Genomic DNA, 26,122 nt, shown 5'->3' on the forward strand with positions numbered 1-26,122 from the left:
TTGAAGATGATAAATATTGGTGAATAGAGGAGGTCTGAGGCCATGCAGCAATTCATGCACCAATTATCTAGTAGTTAATTTGAAAACCAAACCTAGTGTGACCTTATTAGGTCTATGTACTTTACATGGGTTAGGTGCTACAGGAATGGAATTGGGAATCTAGGCTTTGGAGTCTTAAATAAATTTCCAAAGGGGGTCTGAATCTACCCATAGAATAGTTAGATTTCAACCTAAGAGGAATTTAAGTCCAAAAAATCAGATTAGGAGACCTACAAAGAATTCTATGATAGTCAATATTTTGTACTGTATGACAATTGGAGGGTTAAACCAAGAGTTGATTCTCAATCAATTCAACATAAGGAAGTTGTCCCAATAGAAACTTGGGGTTGGTGAAGCCATTGGTGAAGAGTTACAATTATTGGCTTGGAATAGGGCTATTGTCCCTAAAACAAAAAGGTGCAAGATCTTGATTGGATAAATACTCACCTTGGAGGAGTTCACAAATGACCCTATCACTTTAGATAGGCCACAAAAAATGATATCCTAAAGGAGTGAGATATTAAGAAGGCCACAAGTTTAGTTTGGTAGATTAGGAACAAGAAAGTGCTTAAACCTCACTTCTTGCTCAACATCTTTGCATTAGTGAGGGGGAGATGAAGAGGATAGATGGCTACATAGATATGGAAAAAATAAAAATATGAAGAGGGGGGAGGGGGGGGGGGGGGGGGGGGGGGGGGGGGGGCAGGGGGAATAAGATAGAGTGAGATACAAGATAGAGTGAGATACAAGGATAACATGAGCCAAAACTACCAAATTGTAGTGCTTGAATCCTTCATTAGAAAATCAACACCCAAATTTGAATATGAGTCTACAAAACAACATGTTCCTTCCACTAGTCATACTCTTTTATTTCCTTTTAAAGATGCTCTATGATTTTCCATAACATGCATTATAAATTCGTCAACAAGTGTAGCTCCCTCTTAGAAGTATCTTATGTGTCATCTTAGATTCGTCCCCCTCTCATGTGAGATATATCTCTTTCTTATACATCACAACTATTTATTAAACTTTTATTTTTACCTTAATCTAGTTACTATAGAATAATAACAACACATTCCAATCAATTGGTGATTATGTTACAATCATTAATGTATGAAAACACATAAGACTATCAGTGATTATGTTATTTTTAAAATGACTTTTTTTTGCAAATAATCCATCTTTTCTCTACTATTGTATCAAAAATTCAAACTAATTAGGTATTGAATTAAACTTGATAAACAAATGATAGAGAAGGAAAACTTTAAACATGAACAAGATCATAAATCATATGACGATGACATATTGCAAATGATTAACTTATGCTTAAATAACGATAAAGTTTATTGTTAATCAATATTCTATCAAAGTTTTGAATAGATTAGGTATTGATTTAATTTCATACATGCACATATCTAATTTAATGTCATACATGAAAATATCTAATTTAATGTCATACATGAACATATCTAATTTAATGTCATACATGAACAAACATGAACAAACATATCATATCATATGTCGTATATGAACAAACATAGCATATATATTAACCAATAATGTCATAAGTCGAATAATGTCATACATCAAATAAATGTCATACATCAAATATAGTGTCATATACATCAAATATGTATCGAATATGTCCACTGATGCCTATATATATACATGTCTAGATCAACTACATCTTTTCCTTCCCATGAGGGGAAGGAAACAAGTCTCTCAACGTCCTCTACCATCGTGTGGAGGGAGATAGTGGAGATGACGGGGCCCTCTTGACATGCTCACTCGACCTCTTGTTGAGGCTCTTCTCCAGCTCCAACTGATACAAAGAAAGTAGATATGAATCAATATTTATTATACATTGAAATCAAATATATGTACACACAAAATCAATTATTTTCTTACCGCCAAAAAATAGTCACTCTGTAAGTTCACCTCAAATGCTCATGGACGATCAGGCGTGACGAGACCCTGCAAAAATTCGATAAATATAATCACTTATAAATACACATATCACCAACAAAAATATTGTACCCAAGTAAATATCACCAAAGTCATCTTATACCCACTAATTCCAACCCAAGTTTTGATTATGGGTCCAAGATATTTAGAGCATGTGAAATTTGATCTAACAACTTATTTTTGGGTTTAGAGAGAAAATACATGTCATAAATGGTAAGATAAGTTCCAATAAATGAAAGGAATTATTTGATTGAAGTTGAAATAGAGAAGAATACTTATAGATAAGGGTAACCTTGAGTTTTTAAAGAAAATGAATCAATATAGGACTTAAATAATAATTTGAAGGTCCAATGAGTGTTAGGAGAGTGTGAAATCAATGTAGGAACCCATAATGTATATTAAAATGGGGCTAAAATTAATTCCAAATAAGTGTTCTTACTTTTTCAAATGATACATGTAGTCCCCACTTTATTGGAAGCATGTGTCCACCTCATGCACACAATAAAGTAGAAGAAAAAAATAGAAAGTGGTAAAGATTTTGGGAAAACTACAAGGAGATTAAATATCACCAAGCTGAAGGACAAAAGCTCCCATAACAAGAATATTAACTATTACATTCATTTGCAAGGATACATAAAAGAACAACAAAATCCTAAAGCTTACTAAGATTCCAAGTCAACTAGTTGAAGAGACCTCACTCAAGAAAATGTCTCAATCTCAAGCATCGTGTTGAAAAAGCTATAGCAAAAGCTCAAGTGATCACTTGAGAAAAGAAAGAGAAAAAATAAAAAAATAAGAAAATACTCAATGATTTATCCCACTAGCATAGCTATAAGAGTATGAAAAGAAGAGAGAAGGGCCATGAATCCAAAAGTCTAGTAAGTTATCTTATCCAAGTTTATTTTGTATGAGAGGACGAGGAGGACGAGAATGAAAGAATGTAGAATTTTGTTATGCTAGTTCCATTCATCCCAAAGAAATAGTGAAGGAGAGTTGATGGTGTTGATTCCAAAAACTATAGTCTCTTTGAATCCTAAGGATATGCCTAGTTCTATTATCAAGTTCAACATTTGACTTTGGCCTATGAATAATATTAATTTAAAACACAAATTCTCCTGCACTTATGACTCTACTAGACCAAGGTGAGTATATCTAATCACCAATTATATCTTTAAACTTGACTATTATTTATAGAAAACATATAACTTCCATCTTGTAGGTCCTACTCCTAGTTGCAATCAACTTGGAATAAAACTAATCTTCTATTCCTATCTTTACTTTTAATTTCATTATCTCCTACTCTTAGTCATCATACCTTTATTTGATTTTCCTACTTCTTCTCTACTTCTAACTTCAATATACGCTCCTAGTTCTTCTTTATCTAATTCTTTCACTGTCACTTCTACCTTCACTCCTAGTTTTTGAATTAAAAGTAGCCAAAACTAGGGGGCTGACCCTTTAACAACAAACTGACCTACTATCAGTAGATAACCATTAAAAAAAACTACCCCTTACCACTTAGTAAAACAAAAACAAGGTTTCAATCCATAATTAAAAGAGTAGGCCTAACATAAATACTGCTTGTGTAAAAACCATAAAAGCTATAGTAATATATAAACAAAGGTTAACATTAGAAATTTTGAAATTAACTATTATAAACAACAACTAAAACGAAGAAAATTATTTCATACCTTCGTTAGTGGCTATGAGCTAGCCACAGCTGCGGCCACTCCACTATCAACAGACTGTCGCAAATGAGGAGGTGTGTCAGAAATCATGAGCTACATGTCATACAATACATGTTACATCTAACATGAAACATAAAATAAATATAATCAAATGAATTAAATTAACATGAAAAAATTGTACCTATGTGAAGCTCGTATGATGTCTATGCTCTGAGTCTGTGGTAAAGGTTGAGGGTCCTGTGGAGAACTGATGCACATGCATAATTTCTTTTGTCAATCGTTAATATGATTATGTAATAAATAAATAAATAAATAAATAAATATATATATATATATATATATATTAATTAAAATGAATAAATCGATACATACCTTAGGACTCATGGAAGGGACATAAAATGGGCCTTGAGGATCGCTATTGGGCCCAGCAACACTCTGACCCTGAATTTTGAACAATGTCAACAGATGCTAATTAATTAATCATTCACTATACATATGAAATGTGATCAAATTAGTAAATTATAATTGTAATTTACCTGTGTGTCAATGCCAAATGTCTCATTCAGGAACTGATCGGTGATAAGCCCATCATCTGCACCATCTCCAGCATGAGTGCCAAATGTGCATAGGGATCCGCATGAAGTGCACATGTGACCATGACACGCAGAAGGCTCCCCCTCAACTAATGGGCTCATGGAATGGATGAGGGTTTGCATCAAAGCATTAATGGTCCCCAGAGTACTGGCCTCTACATGTCCCTTCACAATTGAAGGAATAGTCACATGCTTGCGCTGTGGCTTGACCACAGGTGCCCTAACTACATTAGGGTAATGACGTGCTCTCAGCCTCTCAAATGATGACCCCCCACCCCTACCCTGGGAGTCTAATATATAAAAATAATTGGGGATCTCCCCAAGGACAAACTCACAATATAATTTCTTCAAAAAATACATGGGGACCTCGTGATTGTTGCAAGGAGGGGCATCAAAAACCATCCACCATCTATCCCAAAAATTGTTTCTAATAGCATCATGTATGCACCAATGGATGGGGAATCATTTAGTACCATCTCTAATAGTATTTTGCTCACCGGGTTTTCTAAATAATGCACATATACTACCTTTTGGTATTTCTTTTTTTTTAACATCTTCATATGACAATTCATTTGCATAAAATATAATTTCTTCATCCCTCTTAACCTACCAAATATCTAACTGGCTACTAATTGAGGCTATCTGGGTGTTAATGGATTCGAGGGATGATGCCAATTAAGCCCTCATTAGATTGGTTTGTCCGAATTCTTTCAATCGAGTAATGAGTCTTTCTAATTCAATTTTGCCTCTCTCTATTTCATTTATTATATTTTCTTTTGTTCCTGGTAGAGGTCTTGCAATTGGTTTGGGTTGTGGAATTTGTTGTTCTTCTTGAGGAGGGTTTTGGTTTTGAGGGTTTTGAGGCTCTTATGGATTTTTTGATTGATTATGGACATTTCCAGATAAAAAATCAATTGAAATCCAAATAAATAAACAAATCTAAATGAAGTTTGTAAAAACCCTACAAAACAATATTAAAAACCTACAAAACAATATGAAAAACATATTAAACAATGCAAAGTGAAATTAATATCACTTGCGTCGTCGTGGGTGTGCTTGTTGTCTTTGATTTTATTGGCAAGGAGGCATATTTGCAAATGAAGGTGAAAACTTGGGTTTTTGACCCGCGTACGCGCTGTTCTTTGTGGGAATAGCAAAAAATGAAGATAAAAATGATGGGCTGTGGGTTTGCAACCCATCATATATAACTTTTTGATAACGCAAATAGCGCGCATGCACTATTGAAATTAGGGAAAAAAAACCATGTCACCTTTTTGGCACCACAACTCGGTGCATATGCCGACCTTTCCATCGTACATTTTCAAAATGAAATTATCTTGCGATTGGTTGTATAATTCAGAAATCTTCTAATGAAACTCTTGCATAAGATGTTCTACATCAAATGTTTCCACATCCTTGATGGCAATGTAAAATAGGCCTTTAAATAACATTTTGTCTTGCTTTAGTAGATTGATCCCACTCCGAGTCTGTAACCGACTGAAAGATACTTCTGTGTCTTTATCTAAGTCAAAATCCTATAATACCAAAAGAAATTTCATGGTAGAAATGAAAAAATCATTCATGTTTTCTATTTTATACAAACAGAATTCCCCTCTCCCTTCAACTTATTACACTATCTCTAGGAGGCCACGATTTAATTAAAAATTGAAGAAAAGTTGTTGGTTATAGAGAAATGACCATTTTGTTGAATATTGTAATGTTTCTAATAGTGACATTGAAAATAGAGAGAAGCATGTCTTCCTATTCACTTATCTCAAAACTACCGAGTCCCTCAAAATCTAAGAGCACATTCAAGTAGCTCCTTCCCTCGTTGTCATCTCCATCTTCATCCATTGCAATGGTCATCCATACACCATCTGTGCACTTGTCACCTACAACATCAAGAAGAGACCCTGATAGATAATTTAACAAATATGATTTTCCACTACTTTGCTTCCCCATGGAAGAAATGACCTTAATCTTTCCCTTCGAACTATTGAGGATTGCATCATAGAACCCAAAGTGTATAGAGTAAAAAAGTGATACATTATCCACATAACTAACATTAGGGGGTATTTGAAGTCCATCCTTCAGAGCTACCATTGCATTATTTCCTGCATGAGCAATTTGGATGGGAACAAGGGAAATAAGCTTCTAAACCCACATTCCCATTTTCACATGTTTTTGCTGCTCCGCTAAAGTTGAAATTGAGTATTTCTCTACATTATTCACTTCAAATTGAATCTTCATTCTTGAAAAATCTTTATTATTTTCGACCATTAATTGTCTAATTAGTGCTTCTAGATATGTGAGACAATGACCCTCCTCATGAGATCTTTGGTGACCTCCTTGTCCCAATACTTGGTTAGAAGCTTATATAGTCTTGTCTCAACCACTTTCTTGTTGATATCAAATTTCCTTGGAATGAAAGTTGAGTTTCCATTCGTCCATTAAGACCGAGTAGCCATTAAGCTTTTGATTGCCTTAACTGATAATAAAATTGCTCTATCATCCACTAATGGGAGTGTGTTCATTAAAAAGTCATTTGGGAGTTTCCAAATTTTATATCCATGGTTTCAATTTGATAATAACTGGGGAGGTTGTTCAATGAGATAAATGTTTATATCTTATGCATGCTTATTGAAAATCATGTTTAGATTAGATCATCCAATGCAATACACTGACAACCATTTACCTATAATTCTTATGCTGGAACATATAATGTTTCTTTTGAGTTCATTTCAAATCTTTTAACTCATTATTAAGTTGAAGAGTATGTGCTTTGGGAATCACTTTGAAATTTGTCTTGGTAAACTTAATGAAAGATTCTAGAAAAAGAAACAGTTACAATAAGCAGATACAAAACTGAAAGGTCAATTGGGTAGATCTATAATTATGTAATTTGAAAAATTATAGAGGTAGATATTTATGATCCCTCTCATGCTGTGAAATGTGAGTGCAAATTGATCAGAAGGGCTTCTTATGTTTCAGGAGGGAGAGCAGTAGTATGTTTTCTTTCAAAAAATAATATTTTGTATAGGGATTTCAAGTTTGTGAACTAAGTTTTCATCAAAGAAATAGAGTAGATCACTTAGAATCTTTGTGTTTATTCTTATTTCCTTTAGTTTGTCAATGTCTTGTGTGTCTTTGCAATTACTCTTGTTTCTCTTTGTTATCATCAAATTATGAATATGTTAATTACTGGATCTATGAATCTTAATTTTTCCATATTACTTTGAGGGAAATTATTGTTTATCCTCCTAGTTTTTTATTGTGAGTTCAAAAGGGATGATTTGTGTGTTTTCGTATTTGTTCTCTTTATGCTAAAATTTTAGTTGCATATGTGGCATAGCTACACACTTTTCTTAGTTTGCCTACTTTGCTTTCTGGTTTAAAGCATACCCCAGAATATCAAACTATATTATACGAGGGAGCTCCCTCTTTCAAAATGCAGAGGAAGATCCCCAATGCAATGGCGATCTCTCAACTATTGTTAGGGTTTGTTTTTATTTTTTTGGGTAAATGAAGTTGACATTTAATTAAATATTATAAAATAAAATTCATTCACCAACCTTTTATAAGATTCAATATTCATAAAGCCTATATTTGATGCAACTACTAATATAGCTAGCTTGTTAACATTACTGGCGAATCAAAACAAAAGATCATTTAATAAAGGTAATTCAATTTTTGCTTATTCAATGAGACCTAAAAATCTAATTGGGATGGGTGGTGATAATAGAGGATGATAATGTCCACATCAAATCTCAAGAGAAGAGTTTACAGTTCACTCAGAACTTCCAAGAGAATAAGATCTACAATTTTTTCCAAAGGTGGTGATAATGTGAATTGCAAGCATTAGAGTGCTAGTTGCATGGTTGTTGAAATGGAAAATCATGTTCTCATGATGTTTTTGATACAATCAAAGAAGATATTCTTATATTTGTTGATAATTTTGTTGAAAGCTCTTATATAACTTCATGGGTTACTAAACTAGGATATTGTGGATTTCATGATTTTGTGAAACTGGATCACACAACTTTTGGTGTAATCTTTTGTGTTTAGAGCTAAAGCTTCAGGCTTTGAAGGGTGTCTAGACTCTAAAGTGGTCAGAAGTTTTCATTGGTAAATTAAAGATATTCAAAAGGAACTTTAGACAAGAATTTTAAACCACAAACTATATTCAATTCTATTATTAACAAAAAAAATTTAATCATAATGCCTAAGGAAATCTACTCAAATCTATAGTTCTTTCCTAGTTTTAGACTCTCTCTTTTACTTATTTTGAACTATGATTGTTCAATGCTATCATCAACCCAATAAAAAAAATTTCATCATAATGTTTAAGCAAATCAACTCAAATCTGTAGAGGTTCCTTCCTAGTTTTACATTCTGGGTGATCCCACAATAATGGGTTCCACTTTTTGACCAATTTTGACACTGAAATCAATATTTTTGCAACAAACGTCATGTTCAAGTGACTATATCTCCAAAACTATAAATAATTTCAAGATGACATAAACTAGTGATTTTGAATACTTTGTTCCTACTTTGTAACTATATTTTTTAATCTAAAAAATAATAATATTTATGTCAATTTTTTTTATCTCCTCTGAAAAGTGGTACATAATAAAATTCAATATTTTAAAGAGTGACAGTCTGTTTGACACACATAACTTTTTTTCTAGAAATGATAATGAAGTAATTCTTTTGGGGTTGGATTTGTAACATCAATATCCAGTGTTTGCATTTGGTTTGATTTATTTTTGTTGAATATTGTATAGTTTATAAAGTTTTGAAGTGATACGAATCGTAATTTAGACATATGTTCCGTTTGACATAGAATATTTGAAGTCAATTTATCATAAACCTAAATTTTTTTTTTGAATAGTAAGGTATCTCAATAAGCTAGTGCCTACATATTTTTCAAAAAAAAATTGACCTAATTTACTAATTTTCCCGAAGTGTTGAAGTCGGTTGATGTTCAATCAGTAATGAACCGGTAATGAACCTATAATGAGTTAAACTCATATTTGAAAGTCTTAACGACTAAAATATGTATTAAAATTATAGTCATTGAAAAGCTTGCTCTGAGCAGCACATTTTGACCATTTTTATTTTATAGTAGGAGATCATTCTCCTACAATTATGGGAATCAAAAGGGCAAAAAATTAAAAAAATTATGAAAAATGAGTTCAAATTTTCCTAATTTTGAGCGTTCGCTTGAACACTGTGTTCGAGCGAACATATTATGCATATTCGCATGAACACATGTTCAGGCGAACATGTTCGTTGCACTTTCACGATGGCCAAAAAAATATCTGGCTATGTTCGCGCGAACATAGCTAAAAATTTCATGTTCGTGCGAACAATCGAAAAAGCCAAAAAATTATAAAAATTGGGCCCTGCACCTACATGCATGAAACATCATTCTATCTGCAAAACAAAACCCACCATGTCTCACATTTCAATCATTGATTGCAAATTTTCATTATAGACGTCATTTTGTGCCATCAATCTCCGTATTTAGTATCAACCTGATAGTGCATTGCAGGCCTGTCTTTGTCACGAATTTTGTCCACAGATAAATCAAAGGCAGGTGAGAGATTTCTCAATATTTGCAAATTAATATTCTTCCTATCTTCGTTCACGCTTTCATCAATATTTCTTATCTTCGTTCACATTTAGTTGAATTTTTTAATTTATAACTTGAATTAATAAAAAATATTTTATTTTATTTTCAAATCAAATTCATTTGATAAAAATAAATGTGTCATAACTCTTTATGAATTCTCAATTTCTATAAAGAAATAATCTAAGGTTTTCATTTCCTTCTAGAACATAGATTAGATGATTTTGTGTTACTAATGGTCTCCTTGCAGCATGTGGCAATTGTGGGATGAAGACATGATCATAACAAACTACTAATGTTTGCTTTGTAGGACGTTGTCGAAGACCATTGTGTGTTTGTCAAAACCATGTGTGTGGATTTATTAGATTAAATAACACTTCGTTTGGTGCTTAAAATGAACTTTTTATTTTTTGCCTAGCGTATTTACAGTGTTTAAATCCCTAGGAGTTGCATTGGACGTATCCTCTCCCCTTGCTATTCGTGGATCTTGGGTGTAAGAGAAATCCATGTAACTTCTATAGGAGGTATGCCTTGGACCAAGATACTCGATATTGGGTATGCCAAGGGACGACCTCAGAGCGGTAACAGGCCAAAAGCTAGGTCAACGTTCCAGCCACTATATAAAACTCGATTATGGTGAAAGTCGTGTCGGCGGTATTGCTGAGTGATAGCTCTCCTCTAGTATCCTTGTGGTGCGTCAAACCCCAGTTCTTGGGGCTGGGAGACCTTCTGAGGAAGTTTATCACTCACTTGTTGAACGGAATGCCCTTACTAAAAACCACGTTTTAGTGGCCAAAATCCTTTCTATCCACTGGCTCAAGGGGTCACCCATGCCCGTGAAGACATCCTACATTCTCGTGGTCCTTAGTAGAGACAACAGCCCCTTAGGAAGTCATGCCCCTTGGGAAGCGGATCTTGGTAGCCCCGAGAAGTGAGTGCACTGTAAGGGGGAGCTTGTGGTGCCAAGGTCCTAAGTTGTCCGCTCTGGATAAGCACGGCTGAACTTTGGTTCAAGTAGGAATTCAGTGGATACAGTCCTAAAGCCTAGGTTGTGGTGTAATTGTTCAGTTTTAACAACATCTATTCTTGTCTTAATGTGTCTTGCGTGTGTGTAAAACATAATCAAGATAAAAGCCAACATTCAAATTTACACCTTGAAAATTTGTAAAACCTTGTTAAAATATCAAACATTGTCAAAACATTACAAACTTTGGTTCAATACATTCAAACCTTGGAAAACATAGAAACTTGTGCCCCTAAATGTGCTTGGAAAAACATAGATTTCACTCTTGCATAGCATCCACTTGCATTCTTCATAGTTTGAGCCTCATACTTGCATCATATAGACTTCATATAGCACCTTTTTAGTATCCCTCATATTCACATTTCAATCATTAGCATTTAAGCTTGCATCCTTTGCATTTCACCTCAAAAATTATCACTTTGCATCTTCCATCTTGCATCTTTGCATACCCAACCCTCATCTTGACTACTTTAACCATCATTTTGGATTTCCTACACAGCATTTTGAGCATTCATTTCGAATTATCTCCTTCAATGTGTCTCTCCCTCACTACTCTCTCCCTCTCCCACACACACACAAACACTATTTACTTGTGTCTCATTTTTATATTCATCCCTCCATCTTTGTCTACCCCTTTCACTTCTCTCATCACCTATCCATTTTTTTCTCCACATAAACCTCTTCTCTATATCCATATTTCTTCTCCATCTCTCCCTTTATCCATCTCTATCCCTATATCTCCCTCTCTACCTTCTCTTAGTTATATATTTCATTCTCACTATCTTTTTTTATCTCTTCCTTTTATTCTCAATCCCTTCACCAATTGGGCCTTTTCTCCATCTCTATAGAGGCACTAGTAAAGTTTGACCCATTTCTCAACAAAAAATCTGGAAAACATAGCTCTTAGAATTGCCTTAGTTTCAGCCCAGCTTTCCAACTGCTACCTATGTCAAGGTAGATTTGGCTTTTTCATTTTGATCTTATCTTTTTTTGTCATTTTTTTGATCAAGATCCAAAGTCTATTGTCATAACGTTAAGCTCTTAGGTTAATACCTTGTAAAGATTTCACCTAAGTTCAAAAAACCTTATGTATACCAAGCTATCATTAGCATAATCATATTTCTAAATGTCATTTTTGACTTACCCTAGTGGTATATCCCCCTCATATTGCATTTTTCAAACCCTATCAAATTGTCCATCAACCAACTTTTCTTCTTGATCACCTATCCTCATTTTGCATAGCCTAAATGTCATTATCAACCCTAGGAAACCATCCCTTGCATAGTCCACTTTGCGTACACCTACCTTTAACATCCTTACCAAGTCCAAAACATAACCCTAACCTTCATTTTGCACATCATAATCTTCATCTTACATACCTTCAAAACGACACCTTGCATTTGCACTTGCATAACATCCCTAGGAAATTTGTACTTTGCATATCAAAACCCTAGGTCATTTAACATTTCCTCACATTGCATAACATCCCTAAACACTTAAAAATATAAAAAACACTCATATCTTGCATACCCACATCTTAATTATCAAGTTTTGACCTCTTTTATCAATCGCAACCCTGTTTTACCAACTACACACTTCATGGGCGCAGTTGGTAGTTTTAGGGTGCACTTGGTAGTTTTAGGGTGCACTTGGTAATTAGGTGTTTCATTCTAGGTTCCAAAACCCTAATCTGAACTTCCACACCTTGCATTGCATCCCAAGACCTTAAGAAACACTCTAAATCACTCAAAACACTCAAAATTTGCATTTTAAGAAACTTTAGAGCTACATCATTTGCAGAAAAAAGAAGGACATGGGAGCTACAAATAAAAGAGGGGGTTTCTAACCTTGTGTTTACTTTTTTTGATTAGTTTGGTTTTCATGGTAGACTAGTGGGTGTTAATGTATGTTGATTGAGTTTTGTAATTTCTCATAGTATATTATGCATTTAACCCGTTTTTCTAGTCCTACAATAAGAACGAAAAAATTAAAGAGACAAAAAAATTATATATTTTATAAGAAAGGAAAATTTATTTTTTAGGACAAACATTATAGTATTCATACCATGTTATTTGTTTGTGATTCAATGATGGCTTAAGAAGGATTTGGTGCTTTGCTACTTGTAAAGAATGCGACTCACAAATTTTAGTCATATAATGAAAAATATTTATGTCTTATTGCAGATGACTGAATTCTATTGATTTCTGTCAAATAATTTAAAAGTACTGACAGCGACAGACAAATTCGTATAGTGATTTTTTTATCTGGTTACTGCACGAAATTTATCTTGAGGCAAGGGATAAATTTTATTTTTTTGATTTTATAATGGGAAACAAGAGAGGAAGGAAAAACAAATATGCAAGGAAAAGATCTGATGAAGCAGAACAAAGAAATATTCAGAAAACTGTGGCACGTTATCATCGAATTAAACAAGGTGAAGGAAATGTTGAAGAAGGCTCAACAGAAGTACAAGTAGTGCCTATGGGAGAGAGGTCAGGAACACTCCCTACGGAATCTCAAACAATGAATGTTGAAGAAGGTTCAAGATCAGTCCCTACAGAGGTTCAAATAACAGAAGTTAGAGAAGGGTCAGAATCTTTCCTTGTTGAATCTCAAATAATGGATGTTGGAGAAGGTTCAAGATCGGTCCCTGTAGAAATTCCAGTAACAAAAATTAGAGAAGGGTCGAGATCAGGTGCAGGAACTAGTATGGATGAACTCTTAAATATTGTCCAATCTATAAAGTATGGTATTTCTCATAAGAATTTAGATCATTTACTTAAAATGGATGTAGATAAATTGAGAAAACTTGCAGCTAGTGTTCAACCATTAAGTTTGTCTAAGAGAAGGTCAATGAAGAAGAAGATAAGAGAAATTATGACTCGATTTGATAATACTGAAACACTTGAATCAGCTTAGTTGCTTTCACTTTTGCTTACACAAAAAAAGTTGCAAGAGGCATTGAAATTGTTAGGTGTAAACACAACATCAAAAAAGAGAAGATTTTCTAACATGCAAATTGATTTGATTGAAAATGTTAAACAAGGTTTGAGAAACATAGGAAAACACTCTTGAACTAAAGATAAGTTTGCAGCAAGAAAAGTTATGTTGATGTCTGTTGTAAGTAAGAATATGACCCAAAATAGACAAATATCTTCAATTTCGTCTGAAATGGGTTTTAGTAGGAAAACAATGAGAGAATATGTTAAGAGAAGATTAATTGTGGATGACAGTACTATGGAGGGAAATTGGGCAATCATGTGTAGAGCACCTCGTTCTGATAGGATTGAAGAGTTATTAAAAAAATTAATCATATCATTTTGGATTGATAACACTCGTCCTTCATCAAATAGTAGAGATTTTATCAGACATAGGATTACACTTGGTCAATATGAACATCATACAAAACATTGGTTGGACACAACACAGCATGAGTTATATGTGTCGTTTTGTAGTCAACATCCTAATGTAAAAGTTGGGCAAACATTGTTTGAAAAATTGAAGCCATACTTTGTGAGGTCAAACAAAGTGTTTGAAACGTGTTGTTGTCATCATCATATTGAGTTTGATCTCCACTATCAGGTATTTCAAAAATTTGTAGAAGACACATATGGTTTTCATGTTGCTCCTCCTAGTAGGAGAAGTGAGTTTATATCATCCATTTTGTGTGACAACATAGATGATCCAGCTGGTCAAATAAATTGCATCAAAGGATTATGTGAAACATGTGGTGAATTGGCTCCATTTCCTTTGAAAACTGAAAATATTGATGTAACAAAAATATTGAATTGCAAAAGTTACAAGTATGTCAAGAATGAAACAAAGTTGGGGAAAGAAACAAAAAGGTTGGAATATGTTGAAGAGGAGTTGCCTATTCTAACATTTATGGACAGATTTAAGAAATTGATTCAACCTTATATTTGTCATGCATTTTTTGCAAAGTGGCAAGCACAGCAGTTTCAAACTCTGAGAGATAATTTTCCACTTGGAACAATTGTATCAGTTGTTGATTTTGTAGAAAACTATTCATTTGTTCATCAGAAAGCAATTCAATCAGATTATTACTTTAATAAGAAGGTCACTATTATGGTACATGTTTTTTATAGACATGCACAATTAGATTTGGATGGTGTTCAAAGTATAGTTCAAGCACGAGTAATTATAAAGGAATATCATTTTTATATAAGTGATGATAAAGAACATGACATTTACTATGTAGAACATTGCTTCAATACGTTCTTTTCTTATTTGAAAGAAAGAAACATAAATGTTGATAAACATTATGTTTGGTCTGATGGATGTGCCGTGCAGTTTAAATCATCTAGACCATTTTATGCATTGTGTAGATATCATTGCAATGAGAATATAAAATACATATGGAATTTCTTTGAGAGTGGTCATGGAAAAGGTGAACATGATGATGTTGGAGCTTGCATCAAACGTGCTTTGCAAAAATATCAAATGAATTATTAGGGAGTTCGTGTAAATGATGCACATGATGTTGTTGAATGGTGTAAGACTCATTTTGCATTAGATGAGATCAGGACATCATCAACAATGAGTCGACAGACACCATATAGAGTCTTATGGGAGATAACAGCTATGGATGTGTATGTCTATTTAACTTTTATGCACGATTAAATTATAAAATTTTATTGTTAAGTTTTATTTTTGAATTCGTTGAAGTTTAAATTTAATTTTTCTATATTTTCAATTTAACGAACTTTCAGGTGTCAATAGAAAAAACATGCATGGTTGCAAGAGGATAGAAAAGACACGTTCTTTACATTTAGTCATGAGTACAGATAATTGCAATTGGACATTGAAGATAAGAGAATACTCATGTTTTTGTGACAGTTGCATTGATGAAAACTATGAAGAATGCATCAATCAAACACATGGATATACAGGTGCATGGATTTCGATACCACTTGATGTTACCGATAAATTTGATAAAGAAGATGAAAATTTTGATGATATTCCATTGATTTTTGATGATTATAATCATATCTCTGGATTGGTAAAAGTGGGTGAGTATCATAAAAATTAATCTCAAGTTTTTATTTAATTATCGATTTCAACTGTCTTATATATATTGTACACATGCATTCATGTATACTTGTTATGTAGGAGATGTCTTTGCAATGATTGCTAACCCTGGAAATCATGAATGTGTCAGTTATTATTTATTGCAATGTACTGCAGAGAGGACAAAGTTATATGACCCTGAAGAAAGTGATGGAACGTTGTTCCCCATAGGTAAATTATACATATACATATGTACATGCACATATATATTTAAATAAATAAATATATTTAGGTAACTTCATATCTGTCAAATTTTAAAACACTTAAATTTGTGGTACAGGTTCTGTTGTGATAGAGGGGACATATTTGAAGCAAGAGAAAATAGTCCAATATGGAATACACTTTGTTGATTATCAACCTGACAACAAAGTTTTACAATATAGCCACCTGGTCGTTGCTACAGGGCTTTGTCTGCATCCAGTCAAACTTAAGCGTGCACGTCGCAAGTGGAGACTAGACAGTGAAGATCATGAAAAAATATTGCATGTTATAAGTGTACATCATGGTTGATTAGACCTTTGAGATTTATTTTATAATAATTTGAATATCAACTTTGGTGAAATGTGTTTTCAATTACATACTATGGTGAAATTGTGAATATCAACTTTGGTGAAATTGTGTTTTTAATCTGAATATCTGAGTTTCAGTTATCATTAGTTTATTTAAAAAACTATAATATTAATTGTACTATGGATGAATTTAATAATTTAACAACTCGATATAAATAGACTAGAAGTTAGTTCGAACTTACATAATTTCATTATCTATGTTACAATTCTTAAATATCAACTTCTTTTCAAACTATTGAATTTCATCTTGAATTAAATATGTTTAGATTAATTGTATGATCATAAGTTCTTTATTTTCATTAATTTATTAAAAAATTATATAATTTAATAATTTAAATAATTGTACCATGGATGAATTTAATAATACTTCACCTTAAAAAGTTCCAAGGAAATTCAAGTAGTTGCAAACAATAAATATGGTGATTTTGTATCATTGTAAAACAAAACGCATACTTTCTAAGCCCACGGAGGTCCTCCAAAAGTTATAATTAAAAACCATCTGTTAAAGAAGATCAGAAACATTATTATTACGATAAACTTCCATGAAAAACCACTTTAGAGTCGGTTCAAAAAAATTCGTTGGACGACTAAAAATTGAACTCTCGTTAAAAAAAAAGTATTTTATGATTGTAAACCTTTATAAAATTAATTTGAAAATGAAAAAAATTACTATTCTTAGTTAGGGTATGTAATCCTTTGATTTGACAATTTAAAATCAGTAGAGAACATTCTGTTCTGGTTAAAATCAATTTTCTATTTTTTAGGTAGTTTATTAAGGTTGAGTTATTTACAAAAAAAATGAGCCTACACATTGATCAGGAAAAATTACTAGCTGAGGCTTTTGAATGCATTATTTCTCTCACTTCCATCACAATGCGAGGAAACTCATAATTTAAAACAGATACAACACAACTTAAATGTATTCCAAATCGATGAAGAGCAACTTCTGCTCCACCAATACCAAAAAATAGAGAAAGTACTCTGACGGCATCAGGATATAATGCTTTCAAGACTGATAAATTATATGCAACTGTATCTGTTTGGAATGAATTACCCAAACAACACAAGCGGTCAGTTAGACAAGAAGTTCTACGAGTGTGATCTCTATCAAATTTTAATATAAGCTCTATCTCATGGAGCTCTAGAGGGACGAGGTCACTTGGCCCCACCCATACCAAATTCCACTCTTCACACTTTTGAAGTATATATTTCTGTGCACTATCTTGCAGTTGCCCTCGTGCATTCTGAATCATAACTCTCAGTTGATCAATAAGGACAGTGCCACATCATCTTGAGTCTATGGAATTTTTTTTTTTGTCAGATCCCATGAAGGCCAATACTTTTTTATTTGCAGAAGTGCTTCCTAAATAGTCATGGGGGGAGAGGTTCTGCTTGAAATCGCCAATAGGTTTCCCAGGAACTCCAAAACCAATTAGTTCATTGGGACACAAATTAGGGATTGCATCACATAATTCAAACATTGCTTGCTTGTCTTGCATAGTACCCTCTATGTATTTTTTATACTTCAATACTTTCATTATCTATGTTACAATTTCGAACTTACACAATTTCATTATCTATGTTACAATTCTTAAATATCAACTTTTTTTCAAACTATTGAATTTCATCTTGAATTAAATATATTTTTAATTGTATGATCATAAGTTCTTAATTATCAAATTTAGTTTATTAAAAAATTATATAATTTAATAATTTAAATTATTTGTACCATGGATGAATTTAATAATTTAAATTCATTTATCAACTTGTACACATATACACGTCTCAAGAATAAACATCTACAGATCTAATATATCTCTATGTATCTGAAATGCAAACTGTAAATCTCGAATAAATATACGTATGTAGCAAAATATAAAAAGTCATATATACGTACATGTGATGGTATCTAACATTGAAATACTCAATAATCAAATAAAAAGTGAAAGTACATGGATGTCATCAAGGAACTGAAATACACATGTGTACATGTAAACTGGACCTCCAATATATATGCATCAAAAAATATATAAATCTGATCTACTACTAGAAGGACCCCTCAAGACACATACAAATAGAACGACCCTCTGATCGAGTCTCCTGTACATCCTCTCGCCGAGGCGCATCAACCAAGCCCTGCAAATATATATACATATATACATACATATATACATACATATATACATACATGTGTTAGAGTTCTATCTTTAAAACATATATATACATACGTGCATCATGTACATATACATTCAAATTAAATACAAATTTGCATATATATATATATATAGATATATATCTAGTTTTCAAAATATTTAAATAACTTTAAACAAACTATTTAAAACTCAAGTACTTGAGCACTACCAGGTGCCTCAATAGAATCATCTCTCTCATGTATATGATGCCCTGAACCAACAGTATGTGTAACCATGTGCTCAGCAACCTGTGCCTACATGATTTATTACGAGTTAAAGATTAAATTAAATATCTGCATATATATCTGAACTAAATTTTTCAATAAATAAACATATTTTTTAATTTCATATATATTTAAAATTAAAAATAAATTATATATGTACCTAGGTCTCCGGAGGTGGAGGATGATCAGCAGACTCCATCATATCATCTACTGATGCACCTAAGCCTGAAACTCCATGTCCAACTGCTAGTAAATCTGAGTGAAGTGGATTGTGTAACTGGCTGAGTAAATCTGGTGTAGAATTAGTGCTACCAGGTCCAAATAATAGGTCCATGTATGATGAAAGACCCAGGGTCGAACTAGTATCAATATCAGATAGGCCTCGCAACTGCTCACCAAAATCATCAAGGCCCTCAGCTATGGTATGGACATCTCCAACTTGTATGCTTGAGTCATCTGTAGAGTGTCATGAGTCTGGTGCCGAATGCTGTGAGCTACGCATAGGTGTATCATCTATCACTGGTGTGGCAACCTGTGTCTGTGGAACTGTGTTGGGGCTCTGATGCTGTCTAACAACATCCATCACCGTGTGTACTGGAATCCTCTATGTATCAGAAATATAGCTAATAAAGTGCAACATATCCTCCAAAAAATACAGTGACATATCCATATGTGCCTGCTGTCCTAAAAGACCATGAATATCGCCTGGCAGTGGTAGCCTAGCAGCTCTATATGCATCATCAGAGGAGGCACCTGAAGTGCTACTAGATTCCTGTGAAGATGGTCAACCAAGTGGACAAGGACGTCGACTATGAAGATAACGACCAATAGAATCTAATGTGATACTAGCTGCCGCAGATGCAATGTGCCCAATAGTGTCAATTGCTTCCCTTTGGGAAGCAATGAATCTGCAATAGGTGCATGTGTAGGAATCATAGGAGGCATCCTCGGTCCAACAAACTGTCTAAGATCTGCAGGTGGCAGATGATCTACACTGCAGTACTGGTCACGATCTGCCACCCGACCACGCCCCTGTCCGTAATTAATCAGGAATATCCAAGTAGTTGACATTGAGCCCTATACGGAACTCAGCATACAATTGCTGTGCAAAATAAAGGGGTATTTGGTCGTTATTAGGATAACGACCATATACAGCTAAAAATCGTGGATAGATCATGCTAGCAATAATAGGGTCTCTACATCGTGTGACTCTGTAGCCTCTCACCCTACCCTGTGTCCCCTCATAAGCTGGAAATAACTCTCTCTGGATGACATCTTTAGGGGCTACCCTCTTGACGTCATCAAATGATGAATCTCCTGAAACCTCAGCCCTAAGCTCCCTAGATATGGAAGCTAATATGGCAGGAGTAAATGAATGGTGACCTCTAAATCGAGCTGTCAAATCCTATAAACTCCTACATATCGTAGTACATATGTCTCTATAAACACCATCATCAGAGCTCAATATAGAGTGTTGCAGTCTAGCAACCTCATGCTCTAAAAATGCAAATAATGCATCAATATCGATGCGTGGAGGTGGTGCAATAGGACCTCCAGGAGGAGCTGCAGGTGCAGCCTGACCTAGAACATGAGCCGCACCAGGAGCTAAAACATGAGCTGCATGACGAGCCCTACGTCGAGGTACACGAGGAGCCCCACCAGAAGCTGTAGCACGAGCTCCACCACGAGCTGCACAAGGAGCCATATCAGGATCTGCATTAGGTGTTGCAACAGGAACCGCATCAACCTGTGTCGTAGTAGGAGCCACAGTAGGAACTACATTAGGTGTCGCACTAGAAGCCGCATCAAGCATATCATGTGAAGCCATATCTGTAAAAATGTATGAAGAGCTAAATTGTTTGTTGTACATACTTTTTTATTTTTAACATTAAAAATTATACACATGTAATTAAACATACATCACACATCATGGACCTACATAATCTGTAACACATCTAGACCTAGATTAATTTGCATATAAGTATAAGATAACTTTAAAGTTGAGAGTTTGGTTATGGTTAGAGTTAATTTGTTATTCTAAGATTTTATTATATTTTGGAGGGTATTATTAGAGAATTCAATTAAAGGGTACCTAATAAATTATTTATATTACTCTTAAATGATAATGTTTCAAGGTTTGAAATTCCTGATTGATATTATTAGCAGAGTGAGTCACTAGACTCATAGGTGGCTCTCATCTGCTGGGAGGGTTACCCTGCTCAAGACTATGATTCAGGCTCTTCCTATATACAGGTGTTTAGTGCAAACACCTCTGGTGGGAGTTTTGAAAGATTTTGATGCTTTTTCATGACAATTCCTTTGGTTAGGCAATCTCCAATCCTCTAAATGGAGCTTAGTCAACTGGGACACAGTTTGTTTGCCTAAGTTTGTTGGGGGTCTAGGCCTTAAATGTATGGCTCTCGGTGTCAAAGCTCTTGCTGCAAAGTTATATTGGAGATGGTGCAAGAATCAAGATCGAGATTGGGCCAAGATTCTGACCCATAAGTATTTCTTAGGAGTGGAGGTCCAGGATATTCCTAGACTTGAGCTTAATGGTAAGGGGTCCTTTATTTGGGACACCCTTAAAAGGGGTGCTCTATTTATCAAGGATGGCCTTTTCTGGATCTATAATGAGGGGTCAAGTGTGTTATTCTAGCAGGACTCTTGGGATGGCCACCTTCCTATTCTCTCTAGTTTTCCCCACCTTTTGCCTCTGTTTCAGGTTTTTTCTTCTATAGGTTGGACCATGGTAGCTCACTTCAAGACTGTTTGAAGGTGTGGATTGATGGAGGTGGCTAGTTGGAAGGATCCACAAATTTGGCCCACAGGGGGCTCCTCAGAGATTCGGGCTGAACTGGCGCATCTTCTCTCCGCTAGGCTTTACAGCTCTTCTAAAGACAAAGACATCCTGGCTTAGGGTCCTTGCCCAAAAGGTAAGTTCAGTGTGGCCTAGGGATATGCTCGGCTGGATAGCCAATGTAATGTAGTTTAGGTGGTTCCCTGGTGGAGGAAGGTCTGGAATAAATTTTCTTGGCCGAAATGTAATTTTTTTTCTATGGTTGGTTGCACAAAATAAGTGTCTTACTTGGGATAATCTCCAGCAAAGAGGGTTTCAGGGACCCTCTTTCTGTCCCCTATGTATGTTGGATGGGGAAGATGTTTCTCATGTTTTCTTCTTATCTCCTCTCTCTAGAAAGATCTAGCATAAGTGGTGGGAGGCGTGGTGCCATAGCCGTATTCATGCTGTATCTCTTATTAAATTTTAGGACAGCCTTGGCAGACCCCCTACAAAAACTTAATTCCTTTAGGTAGCCTGGGCTATTGGACCTTCTTTCATTCTGTGGAATCTTTGGTTGGAGCATAACCATTAGATCTTCTATAATTCCAACTTGGGAGCCACTAAACTATGGCAGTTGATCCTAACCAGGCTTCAAGAGACTATCTCTGCTAAATGTGATATGTCAGAGCCGGTAGATCCTGGTGATTCTCGTATTATCAAGAATTTAGGATTAGTGGATAAAGGATTTGGAACTAGTAGCAGTAAGAGATCTCAGCCATGAAAGAGGAAGGTTTGTAGAGTGGGGAGATGGAGTCTTCCTCCTGATGCAGTCCTAAAGATTGACACTGATGGCTCCTCCTGTGAGAATCCTGGACTGGCTGGAGTGGGGGGGATTGGGAGAGATGCAGATGACAATGTTATTTTCATATTCTCTATTCAAAAAGGAGTTCAATCCAATAACGTGATGGAGGCTTTATCCATTAAGGTGGCTATGGAGCGGGCTTGATCTCTTGGTTGGAGGAGAATGGTGTGTGAGTCTGACTCTCAGATTGTTGTGATATGATAAATAACCGAAGAGTGGATGAATCTAGCTGGTGAATTGCCTCTATTGTTAGAGAGATTCTCCACTTGAGTAGCTTTTGTGGATGGGATCTCTTTCTGTCATATTCCTAGGGAATGGAATGGAGTGGCTAATGTCTTGGCAAAATGGGCATCAGAGAAAGGTTCTGGTTGGGATATTTCTGTTAGGGATGATCTTCCTGCTGATCTTGCTGGGACTTTCGAGCAATTAGTGGAAAAGGACAAAATGTAATTGGTTTTGGGTTGGTGTTTTGGTTGGTTGGGTCTGAGGCCTTCTGTAATTTGGTTTTATTTGAATAAATTTTTACCCCTTTTTTTAAAAAAAAAAAATAATGTTTCGAGGTTTAGGTTTCAAGTTGGGTTACATATATATCATTTAAAACAAGGGTCATACTTCATGTATGTGCATGTATCTCAAATGTAATTTTTAACAATTTAGGATTAGGGTCAACTTGTTTTAATTTTATGTAAGTTAGGCTTCAATTAGGTTTTCAAATAGGGTTTTAGTGTAATTAGGCTCAATTTTAGGGTAAGATTTAAGACCTTATGACACTGTCAAGGTTTACATGAACTTACATAATTTCTAGCATTAAATTTAAGGGTTAATATTAAAGTCCATGGTTAAGAATTTAGGATAAGGGAACTTAGCATATGAAGTTTATGATTTGGTTCAAGATTATGATTTAGGGTATTTATTATCATTTATAATATTGGGTCTAGAAATTAAATTTTAAGGTCAAGGTTAGGGTTTGGATAATGGTTAGGGTTAGGGTTTGGTTAGGTTAGGGTTTGAGTTTGGATGTACATGTATGTTATATTCATACAGGTAGAAATGCAAATTAATCTACATTCTTATATATGTATAATTTAGGATCTCCCCTTAAGACATGTCATTGAATTATATAGTTAATTATATACTTCTAATTATTAAGACATTAAAAATAATAACATATGTACATTTAAACATGAATATTGAAAACATATGTATGTACATCTATATCTACCACAAGAACATATTTACATGTACATTTATGAAATAAAATATACATTTTAATCTACATTCTTATGTATAATTTAGGATCTCCCCTTAAGACATGTGTCATTAAATATAGTTAATTACACTTAGTTATAAGATAAATTAAGATCAATAGTTAACATATACACAAATTATACATATAAAAATGTGAATTTATTAAAAATATGTACATACATTTACTTTTAACCATGAACAAATATACATGTACATCTATGTTCAAAATAAAAAATTATACATTTTAATCTATATTTTTACATGTACAATTCAGGATCTAGACCCTTAAGATATGTCATTTAATTAAACTTCTAAGATTAAGACATTAAAGTGAATTTGACATATTTACATTTAACATTAACACACACACACACACACACACACACACACACACACACACATTTTAAATTTGACTTCTAAAATTTTGTAATGTTTTTCTAATTTTTTTAAAAATATTTTTTCTAATGTTTTTCTAAATTATTTTCAAAATATTTGAAAACTATAAATTTTCTAATATTTTTCTAATATTTTTTAAAATTTGTTTTCTAAAATTTATATTATTATAAATTTTCTAACGTTTTTCTTATTTTTTTTTCTAAATTTGGTTTTAAAAATTTATATTAAATTATAAATTTTCTAATGTTTTTGCAATTTTTTTAAAAAAAATTATTTTCTAAATTTTATATTAAATTATAAATTTTCTAATTTTTTTAAAATTTATTTTTTAATATTTTTTTAAAATTTTATATTAAATTATAAATTCTCTAATTTTTTGTAATGTTTTTGCAATATTTTTTTCTAAATTTTCTAAATTTTTTTTAATGTTTTTTCTAAATTTTCAATTTTTTAAAAATTTTTTTAAATTTTTTTCTAATTTTTAACTATTTGCTTTCTAAATTTTATATTAAATTATAAATTTTGTTATGTTTTTGTAATATTTTTTAATAATTTTTTTGTAAATTTTATATTAAATTATAAATTCTCTAATGTTTTCGTAATTTTTTTTTAAATTTGTTTTCTAATTTTTTCCTAAATTTTATATTACATATTTTTTACTATTTTTTCTAATGTTTTCTACATAATATTTTTCTGTTTTCTAAATTAATATAAATAAACAATAAAAATATTAAATTAACATTTAGATATCTTTTATAAACTATTAAAAACGTAAATAACATTCAAATATATTTTCAAAACTATTAAAAACTATATAACATTCAAATATGTTTTAAAAACACAAAAAGAATGCATTGAAAACATTAAAATCTATTTTGATAATATAAAAAAAATACTTAAAAAATGTTGAAAACATTAAATTAATATTATTTTGACATACCCGATAATGAAAATGAGAACGAAAATGAGAAGATGATGTCAACGGAAGTTGCTCAAGTCACACGTTCGCCCGAACGCTCAATGAACAGTGCTCGCCGTAAAAATGAATTTGGAAAAGTGAAGAAGACGTTTTAAGCCGCTGAAAATTTTGTCAATATATGTTCGCGCGAACATGTGTTGCATACTTGTTTGCACGAACATGGCACGATATGTTCGCGCGAACACTCGGCGAAAACATGTTCGCGCAAACATGTCTAGGGTGTTCGCGCAACTGTACGAGAAATGGAGATGCAAAACTTTGTCATTTTTTTGAAGTTTCTTCCTCCCACAAAAGTGGTACCTAGTATTGTGGGTTCACCCTTCTCTATCTTATTTACTTTGATCTATGATTGTTCAATGAGCTGTTGTCAAAAAGAAAATATTCATCATAATGTTCAAGTAAATTTGTAGGACTCTTTCCTAATTTTAGATTCTCTCTTTTATTTGAGATGTCTAAGAGTGATCAAACATTTATATCTGAAATAGATGTTTGTAAAAATGTATCTTATGTTATCAATTTTGTTACCTGGTTGAGCTTAAACAAGTGGTATATTCTACTAAATCTGGCAGCTATTTACTTGGAAGGTCATTAGTCGATATTGCAATTTTTGATCTTCATAGTGAACCAACATTTCAAATATAGCCTATGCAAATCCAATTGAAATCTCGTAAAAGCTTGTAGAACACACAGTCTTAATTTTAAAGAAAATCATAATTACCTTGAGGAAATGTTTTGTAAAATTGGATAGTAGAATGAGATGTGGTAGTCAAATTTGACATAAGCCCTAAGGTCACATGGTTCATTCCATCCATATCTAAAATCCCATCCTGAAACTCATCCCATC

The 26,122-nt window shown here is 33.4% G+C and overlaps 1 pseudogene; it reads right to left on the reverse strand.

Annotated features, from left to right (window-relative positions):
* The window catches only part of LOC149533238 (G-type lectin S-receptor-like serine/threonine-protein kinase LECRK2), a 57,865-nt pseudogene extending 37,023 nt beyond the window's left edge, over positions 1-20,842 (reverse strand).
* Between the last annotated feature and the right edge of the window lie 5,280 nt (positions 20,843-26,122).

The sequence above is a fragment of the Cupressus sempervirens genome, chromosome 10, assembly GCF_028749045.1.
Source record: "Cupressus sempervirens isolate cs-2001-9-10 chromosome 10, ASM2874904v1, whole genome shotgun sequence".
Classification (NCBI taxonomy): domain Eukaryota; kingdom Viridiplantae; phylum Streptophyta; class Pinopsida; order Cupressales; family Cupressaceae; genus Cupressus; species Cupressus sempervirens.